This window comes from Camarhynchus parvulus, chromosome 3, assembly GCF_901933205.1.
Source record: "Camarhynchus parvulus chromosome 3, STF_HiC, whole genome shotgun sequence".
Classification (NCBI taxonomy): domain Eukaryota; kingdom Metazoa; phylum Chordata; class Aves; order Passeriformes; family Thraupidae; genus Camarhynchus; species Camarhynchus parvulus.
The window spans coordinates 111,744,920-111,755,366 of NC_044573.1; positions in this window are offsets into that span (position 1 = coordinate 111,744,920).

Here is a 10,447-nt window from a genome sequence, read left to right on the forward strand (position 1 = left end):
CATCCCGTGATCCCATCGTCCCGTGATCCCGGGAAGTTGTGGGACAGGGATAACTGTGGATGGTCCATGCAGAAGGGACATGGACATGATCCCACGATCCCATCATCCCGTGGTCCCACCATCCCAGGAAGTTGTGGGAGATGCTGTGGATGGTCCATGCAGAAGGGACACGGACATGATCCCATAATCCCATGGTCCTATAATCCCATGATGCCATCATCCTGTGATCCCACCATCCCAGGAAGGTGTGGGACAGGAATAAGGGTTCAGATGGTCCGTGCAGAAGGGACATGGACATGATCCCATCATCCCATCATCCCATCTCCCATCATCCCGTGGTCCCAGGTAATTGTGGGACAGGGATAACTGTGGATGGTCTGTGCAGAAGGGACACGGACATGATCCCATGATCCCATCATCCTGTGATCCCACCATCCCAGGAGGTCGTGGGACAGGAATAAGGGTTCAGATGGTCTGTGCAGAAGGGACATGGACATGATCCCATGATCCCATGATGCCATCATCCTGTGATCCCACCATCCCAGGAGGTCGTGGGACAGGAATAAGGCTTCGGTCCATGCAGAAGCAACATGGACAGGATCCCATAATCCCGTGATCCCACGAAGTTCTGGGACGGGGATAACGCTGTGGATGGTCCTTGCAGAAGGGACATGGACAGGATCCCATAATCCCATGACCTTTGATCCCATCAGCCCGTGATCCCAGAATGTTGTGGGACAGGGATTATGTGGATGTCCTGTGCAGAAGGGATTTGGACATGATCCCATCATCCTGTGATCCCACGGTCCCAGGAGGTGGTGGGACAGGGTTGGACACTTTGGGTTGTCCATGCAGAAGGGACATGGACATGATCCCATAATCACATGATCCCATCATCCTGTGATCCCATCATCCCATGAGCCCACGATCCCGTAATCCTGTGGTCCCACCATCCCAGGAAGTTGTGGGAGATGCTGTGGATGGTCCGTGCAGAGGGGACATGGACATGATCCCATAATCCCACGATCCCATGGTCCCAGGAGGTCATGGGACAGGGATAGGGCCAGGTGTGGATGGTCCATGCAGAAGGGACATGGACATGATCCCATAATCCCATGATCCCACGGTCCCAGGAGGTCATGGGACAGGGATAGGGCTGTGGATGGTCCATGCAGAGGGGACATGGACATGATCCCATAATCCCACAATCCCACGGTCCCAGGAGGTCATGGGACAGGGATAGGGCTTTGGGTGGTCCGTGCAGAAGGGACATGGACGTGGCCCCATGATGCCACCATCGCAGAATCCCAGGAAGGTGTGGGACAGGGATAACACCTTGGGATGGTCCTTGCAGAAGAGACACGGACATGATCCCATCACCCTGTGATCCCATCACCATCACCCTGTGATCCCATCACCCTGTGATCCCATAATCCCACGAACCCAGGAAGTTGTGGGACAGGGATAACACCTTGGGCTGTCCATGCAGAAGGGACATGGACACGATCCCGTTATCTTGTGATCCTGTGATCCCATTATCCCACGATCCCAGGAATTTGGGGGACAGGGATAATGCTGTGGATGGTCCGTGCAGAAGAGACATGGACACGATCCCATAATCCCGTGATCCCATAATCCCATGATCTCAGGAAGTTGTGGGACACGGATTATGGGGGTGGTCCATGCAGAAGGGACACGGACACGATCCCATAATCCCGTGATCCCATAATGCCGTGATCCCATAATCCCGTGATCCCAGGAGGTTGTGGGACACGGATTATGGGGATGGTCCATGCAGAAGGCACACGGACACGATCCCACGATCCCGTGATCCCGTGATCCCAGGAGGTGGTGGGACAGGGTTGGACACTTTGGGTTGTCCATGCAGAAGGCACACGGACACGATCCCACGATCCGCGTGATCCCGCGATCCCAGGAGGTAGTGGGACAGGGTTGGACACTTTGGGTTGTCCATGCAGAAGGCACACGGACACGATCCCACGATCCGGTGATCCCGCGATCCCAGGAGGTCGCTTTGGGCACGGAACGCCGATCCCAATCCGTGCGCAATTCCGCGGCCGCCGCCCCGAGAAGCCCCCGACCACCCCAACCGTTCCTCTTCCCGAGGAAACCATTCCGAGGAGATGACAGCAAGGACAGGCCGAGGCAGGATTTGGCGCACGGTTTATCTGAGCCGGACAAAAAATAATACAACAAAAAAACCAAAAAATTGGGGAAAACCGCGGGAAAACCAGAAAGCACAAAATTTGGGAATAACGCAGCGGCAAGAGGCACCGTTCTCCAGGTTTGTGTCCCCCCCACGGGGGGAAACCCCGAATTCCGAAGGTTCCGGAAGCCGTCGTTAAACAAACTCTTCCGTGCAACGTCCAAGGAGGGGGAAATGCCGAATTCCGGGGATTTCAACCCAAAAGGAAAAGTTCCGCGCTGCCCTCGGCTCCCGGCGCGCTCCAGGTCCCCGTCCCGCCGTGCCGCCCGCGGCCATCCCAGGGTGGATCCGTGGATGCGCCGAGATGGATCCCAGGGGATCCCACCCAACCCGCCGAAAGAAAAGGTTTTCCAGTGAAAAACCCCAAAACCGCCTTTTTTTTCCCAAGGGTTTTCCTTTTTTCCAACAAAAACCTCAAAACCCTCAATTTTTCCCAAGGAAAAACCCCCCCAAAAAACCTCATTTTTTCCAAGGGTTTTCATTTTTTCCAAGGAAAAACCCCAAACCCTCCTTTTTTTCCCCAAAACCCTTCCATATTTTTCCAAGGAAAACCCCACCGGACGCCTCCCGTTTTCCGAATCGCGACGCTCGAGAAGACACGAGGAGGACGAGGCGGAACGGCGGGAAGAAGAAGAAGAAGAAGAAGGTGAAGGTGAAGGTGAAGAAGAAGAGGAAGAGGAAGAAGAAGAAGAAAAAGAAGAAGAAGAAGAAGAAAAAGAAGACGAAGAAGATGAATGAAGAAGATGAAGAAGAAGAAGAAGAGGAAGAAGGTGAAGGTGAAGGTGAAGGTGAAGAAGAAGAAGAAGAAGACGAAGAAAGAAGAAGGAGAAGAAGAAGAAGGAGAAGATGAAGAAGATGAAGAAGGAGAAGAAGAAGAAGAAGGTGAAGAAGAAGAAGAAGAAGAAGAGGTGAAGGTGAAGGAGAAGAAGAAGAAGAGGAAGGTGAAGGTGAAGAAGAAGAAGAAGAAGACGAAAGAAGAAGGAGAAGAAGAAGAAGGAGAAGATGAAGAAGGTGAAGGTGAAGGTGAAGAAGAAGAAGAAGAGGAAGGTGAAGGTGAAGAAGAAGAAGACGAAAGAAGAAGGAGAAGATGAAGAAGGAGAAGAAGAAGAAGAAGGTGAAGGTGAAGGTGAAGGTGAAGAAGAAGAAGAAGAAGAAAAAGAAGATGAAGAAGACAAAGAAGAAGAAAGAAGAAGAAGGAGAAGAAGACAAAGAAGAAGAAGGTGAAGGTGAAGAAGAAGAAGAAGATGGAGACGAAGAAGATGAAGAAGAAGAAGACGGAGACGAAGAAGATGAAGAAGAAGATGAAGAAGAAGAAAGAAGAAGGTGAAGAAGAAGAAGGAGAAGAAGACGAAGAAGAAGAAGAAGAGCAGGGAAAAAAAATAAACCACAGCGGAAGCCGCGCTTTCCTCCAGCGTTTCCGGAACTTTCCGCGCCCATTCCTCCCATCTCTCGCTGCCGTCACGGCGGGCAGGGCTTGGCCTGGAGCTTGGCCTGGTCCACGGCGTCCAGGAGGTTCTTGGCGTCCACGGCGAGGGCGTGCGAGGCCGCGACTCGGCGGCGGCATCGGGTCTGCTGCGCCCGGCTCGGCGGCGAGCGCAGGTCTTCACGCCGCTGGCCTCGTCTGTTCCGGCGCGAGCTCGCGGAAAATTCCAGCTTTCCCCGTAAATTCAGCGGTTTTTCCAGGAACTTCTGTAGTTTTTGCAGCAAAATTTTAGATTTCTCCCAGATTCAATTTTCCCTGAATCTGTTCACGCGCGGGGATTATTGGGGGGGAAATCGTTCCGGAAAATTCCAGCAGTTTCCCAGTAAATTCTGGGGTTTTTCCAGAAAATTCCGTAGTTTTTTGCAGAAAAATTTTCCAGAATTTCTCCCAGAAAATTTCAGAATTTTCCTAGAAAATTCCAGAATTTTGCCCTCGATCCGCCGCGGATGGGGGGGAATTATTCGGGGATTTTTCCAGGAAAATTCCAGCAGTTTCCCAGTAAATTCTGGGGTTTTTCCAGAAAATTCTGTAGTTTTTTTCAGAAAAAATTTCCAGAATTTTTCCCAGAAAATTTCAGAATTTTTCCCAGAAAATTTCAGAATTTTGCCCTCGATCCACCCATCGGATGGGGGAATTATTCAGAAAATTCGATTTCCCAGTAAATTTTCAGCAAATTCGTATTCCCAGTAAATTCTGGGGTTTTTCCAGAAAATTTCGTAGTTTTTTCAGAAAAAAAATCCAGAATTTCTCCCAGAAAATTTCAGAATTTTTCCAGAAAATTCCAGAATTTTGCCCTCGATCTGTTGGATGGGGGATTATTCGGGGAAATTGTTCCAGAAAATTCCAGCAGTTTCCCAGTAAATTCTGGGATTTTTCCAGAAAATTCCGTAGTTTTTTTCAGAAAAAATTTCCAGAATTTCTCCCAGAAAATTTCAGAATTTTCCCAGAACATTTCAGAATTTTTCCCAGAAAATTTCAGGATTTTCCCAGAAAATTCCAGAATTTTTTTTCCCCCAGGAAGTTCCAGAATTTTCCCAGGGAAATAACAGAAATTTTCCAGGGAAATCTAGAATTTTCCCAGAAATTTCCAGAATAATTTAAAAAAAAGAAGAAAAATAAAGCACAAAATTCCAGAAAAATCCAGGATTTTTTAACCGAAAATTCAAGAATTATTCCAGGATAATTCCAGGATTTTTGCCAGGAAAACATGAGAAATTTCAGAATTTTTCCCAGAAAATTTCAGAATTTTGCCCTCGATCTGCTGCAGAGGGGGGAATTATTCGGGGGATTTTTTCCAGAAAATTCCAGCAGTTTTCCAGAAAAAATTGCAGAATTTTCCAGAAAAAAATTGCAGAGTTTTCACAGGAAATTATGGGGTTTTTTCCCAGGTAATTTCAGAATTTTTCCCTCGATCTACCAACGGATGGGAGGATTTTCTGGAATTTTTCCAGGAAGTTCCATAATTTTCCAGTATATTCTGGGATTTTTCCGGAAAATTCTGTAATTTTTTCAGAAAAATTTCAGAATTTTTCCCAGAAAATTTCAGAATTTTTCCAGAAAATTTCAGAATTTTTTCCCAGTCAGGATTTTCCCCAGAAAATTCCAGAATTTTTTTTCCCCAGAGTTCCAAATTTTCCCAGGAAATAGCAGAAATTTTCAGGAATTTTCAAATTTCCAGAAAATTTAAAAAAAAAAAAAAATTCCAAAAAATCCAGATTTTTTACAGAAATTCAAGAATTTTTCAGGATAATTCCAGATTTTTGCCAGGAAAACATGAGAAATTTCAGAATTTTTCCCAGAAAATTTCAGAATTTTTCAGAAAATTTCGATTTTCCTCGTCTTCCACCGGGGGAGGATTATTCCAGGAAATTGTTCCAATTGTTTCCCCAGTTCTGGGATTTTCCAGAAAATTTTGTTTTTTCAGAAAAAATTTCCCCCAAAAATTTCAAATTTTTTCCCAGAAAAATTTCAGAATTTTGCCCTCGTCTACAGGGATGGGGAATTTTCGAAATTGTTCGGAAAATTTGGTTTCCCAGTAAATTCTGGTTTTTCAGAAAATTCATAGTTTTTCAGAAAAAATCCAGAATTTCTCCCAGAAAATTTCAGAATTTTTCCAGAAAATTTCAGAATTTTGCCCTCGATCTGTTCATGGGGGGGGAATTTTTCCAGGAAAATTCCGCGCATTTTCCCAGTAAATTCTGGGGTTTTTCCAGAAAATTTTCGAAAAAAATTCCATATTTTTTTCCCAGAAAATTTCAGAATTTTTCCAGAAAATTTCAGAATTTTTTTCCCAGAAGATTTCAGAATTTTGCCCTTGATCTGTTGACGGGGGGGATTATTCGGTGGGAAATTGTTCCGGAGAATTCCAGCAGTTTCCCAGTAAATTCTGGGGTTTTTCCAGAAAATTCTGTAGTTTTTTTCAGAAAAAAATTCCAGAATTTTTCCCAGAAAATTTCAGAATTTTTTTCCAGAAAATTTCAGGATTTTCCCAGAAAATTCCAGAATTTTTTTCCCCCCCAGGAAGTTCCAGAATTTTCCCAGGGAAATACCAGAAATTTTCCAGGGAAATCTAGAATTTTCCCAGAAATTTCCAGAATAATTTAAAAAAAAAGAAGAAAAATAAAGCACAAAATTCCAGAAAAATCCAGGATTTTTTAACAGAAAATTCAAGAATTATTCCAGGATAATTCCAGGATTTTTGCCAGGAAAACATGAGAAATTTCAGAATTTTTCCCCAGAAAATTTCAGAATTTTTCCAGAAAATTTCTGAATTTTGCCCTCGATCTGCTGCAGAGGGGGAATTATTCGGGGGGGGATTTTTCCAGGAAAATTCCAGCAGTTTTCCAGAAAAAATTGCAGAATTTTCCAGAAAAAAATTGAGGTTTTCACAGGAAATTATGGGGGTTTTATTTCCTAGGTAATTCCAGAATTTTTCCCCGAAAATTCCAGGATTTTCTGGAATTTTCCCAGGAAGTTCCATAATTTTCCAGGATTTCTTGCGTGAAATTCTGGGATTTTTGCAGAAAAGGAATTCCAGATTTTTTGGCGGGCGGGTGTCCAGAATTTTTGAATTTTTCCAGAAAATTCCAGAAAAATAATTCCAGAAAATTCCAGGATTTTTTTTTCCAGAACATTCCAGAACTTGCCAGAAAATTCTGGTATTTTCCCAGGAAACTCCACCATTTTTCCAGTAAATTCTGGGAAATTCCATTTTTTTTCCAAGCCAATTCTTTCTTATTTTTTCCCCAGGAAATTCTGAATTTTGGCAGGAAATTCCAGAATTTTTCCAGGAAATCTTCCCAGAAAATTCTGGAATTTTCCCAGGAAATTCCAGAATTTTCCAGGAAATTTTTCCAGAAAATTCAATATTTTTTCCCAGAATATTCCAGAATTTTTCCAGGAAATTTTTCCAGGAAATTCTGGAATTATCCCAGGAAATTCTGGGATTTTCCAGGAAATCTTTTCAGAAAATTCAATATTTTTTCCCAGAATATTCCAGAATTTTTCCAGGAAATTTTCCCAGGAAATTCTGGAATTTTCCCATGAAATTCCAGAATTTTCCCAGGATTTTTTTTCCAGAAAATTCCAGATTTTTTTCTCCAGAAAATTCTAGCATTTTCTCAGAAAAAAAATCTCCAGGAAATTCTGCAATTTTTTCGAGGACATTCCAGAATTTTTACACGAAGCTACAGAATTTTCCCAGGAAATTTTTTTTTTTCGGGAAATCCCATAATTTTTCCCAGGAAATTCCAGATTTTTTTTCCCCAGAAAATTCTGGAATTTTCCCAGGAAATTCTGGGATTTTCCAGGAAATCTTTTCAGAAAATTCAATATTTTTTTCCAGAATATTCCAGAATTTTCCCAGGAAATCTTCCCAGGAAATTCTGGAATTTTCCAATGAAATTCCAGAATTTTCCAGGAAAATTTTTCCAGAAAATTCAATATTTTTTTCCAGAATATTCCAGAATTTTCCCAGGAAATTTCCCCAGGAAATTCTGGAATTTTCCCAGGAAATTCCAGAATTTTCCAGGAAAATGTTCCAGAAAATACAAAATTTTTTTTTTCCAGAATATTACAGACCTTTCCCAGGAAATCTTCCCAGGAAATTCCAGAATTTTCCAGGAAATTTTTCCCAGAAAATTCAATATTTTTCCCAGAATATTCCAGAATTTTTCCAGGAAATTTTCCCACGAAATTCTGGAATTTTCCCATGAAATTCCAGAATTTTCCCAGGAAATTTTTTTTCAGAAAATTCCAGAATTTTTTTTCCAGAAAATTCTAGCATTTTCCCAGAAAAAAATCTCCAGGAAATTCTGGAATTTTTTCGAGGAAATTCCAGAATTTTTACACGAAGCTACAGAATTTTCCCAGGAAATTTTTTTTTTTTCGGAAATCCCATAATTTTTCCCAGGAAATCCCAGATTTTTTTCTTCCCCCCCCCAGAAAATTTACAGAATTTTCCCCAGGAAATCCCGGAATTTTCCAGGAACGCCGGGAATGTTCCGGAGCGAGGGGTTCGTACCTCGGTGCGGGACGAGGCCGGGAGCTCGGGCAGGACGGCGTCGACGCTGCCGATCAGCTTGCGCAGGGACAGCCCGATGGTCTGCGGGGCCGGGAGAGCCTTGGGAGGGATCCCGGGGATCCAGGGAGCCCGGGGGTGGATCCCAGGGAGGGATCCCAGGGGTGGGAGGGTTGGGATGGATCCAGGGGTGGATCCCAGGGATGGATTCGAATGGATCCCAGGGGTGGATCCGGGGTGGATCCCGGGGGTGGATCCAAAGAATCCAAAGATGGATGTTGGATGGATCCGGGTGGATTGTGTCCGTGTTTGGGGGCGGGGTGGATAGGATGTTATGTTCGGGATTTCTGGTCAAGTGATAGAGTAATGTAGTATTTGGGTGGATCCCAGGGTGGAAGGTTGGGTATCCAGGGATGATATCAGGATGATTCCAGGGGTGTCTGGATCCAAGGTGGGTGTTCCGTGAAATGGACGGGGGTGTAGTCCAAAGGAGATGTTCCGGGGGCAACCCGGGGTGTCTTGTGGGGCCGGGTCAGGATGGATCCGGGTGATCACCGTGGAAGGGTTGGGATGGATCCAGGGGTGGATCCCAGGTGTGGGTCCAGGGATGGATCCAGGGGTGGATCCAAAGAATCCAAAGATGGATGTTGGATGGATCCGGGGGTGGATCTGGGGGTGGATCCAGGTGCGGATCCCAGGGGTGGATCCAGGGATGGATTCAAGAATGGATCCCAGGGATGGAAGCCGGGGGTGGATCCAGAGGTGGATCTGAGGATGGATCTGGGGGTGGATCCAGGGATGGATATCAGGGATGGATTCCAGGGATGGATCTCTGAGGTGGATCCAAGGGATGGAAGGGTTGGGGTGGATCCAGGGATGGATCCCAAGGGTGATCCAGGGGTGGATCTTGGATGGATCCGGGGGTGGATCTGGGGGTGGATCCAGGGGTGGATCCAGGGATGGATCTGGGGATGTGAAGGGTTGGGATGGATGCAGGGCATGGATTCGATAATGGATCCCAGGGATGGATTATGGGATGGATCCCAGGGATGGATATCAGGGGTGGATCTGGGGTGGATCCAGGGATGTGAAGGGTTGGGATGGATCCAGGGGTGGATCCCAGGGATGGAGCCAGGGGTGGATTCGAGAATGGATCCCAGGCGTGGGTCCCAGGGGTGGATCTGAGAATGGAAGGGTTGGGATGGAGCCAGGGATGGATTCGAGAATGGATCCCAGGGATGGATCCAGGGATGGATCCGGGGGTGGATCCATGGATGGATCATGGGGTGATCTCAGGTGTGTATCCCAGGGGTGGATCCCAGGGTGGATCCAGGGATGGGTCTGAGAATGGAAGAGTTGCAATGGAGCCAGGGATGGATTCGAGAATGGATCCAGGGGTGGATCATGGGACCCAGTGGAGAAACCGGGAATGTCGGAACCCCCACCATGGATCCAAGGATCCACTGGAGCAGCTGGGAATGTGGGGATTGGTCCCACCATGGATCCCAGGATCCAATGAAGGAGCTGGGAATGCTGGAGATCCCACCATGGATCCAAGAACCCAGTGGAGAAACCGGGAATGTTGGAACCCCCACCATGGATCCAAGGATCCCATTGGAGAAGCTGGGAATGTGGAAATTGGTCCCACCATGGATCCAAGGATCCAAGAGAGGACCTGGGAATTGGTTGAAGGATCCCAAGGTGGAGCTGGGAATGCTGGGATTGGTGCCACCATGGATCCAAGAACCCAGTGGAGAAACCGGGAATGTCGGAACCCCCACCATGGATCCAAGGAGCCGAAGGAGGATCTGGGAATGTGAGAATCATTCCCACCATGGATCCAAGGATCCCAATGGAGAAGTTGGAAATTTGGGAATTGGTGCCACCATAGATCCAAAGCCGCAACGGAGGAACAGGGAATGTTGGAGGCTCCACCACTGACCCAAGGTTCCAATGGAGGAGCTGGGAATGCTGGGATTGGTCCCACCAGGATCCAAGAAGCCAGTGGAGAAACCAGGAATGTCGGAACCCCCACCATGGATCCAAGGATCCCATTGGAGAAGCTGGGAATGTGGGAATTGGTCCCACCATGGATCCATGGGAGGAGTTGGGAATTGTCCAAGGATCCCAAAGAGGAGCTGGGAATGTGGAAATTGGTCCCACCATGGATCCAAGGATCCCAAGGAGGAGCTGGGAATGTGGAAATTGGTCCCACCAT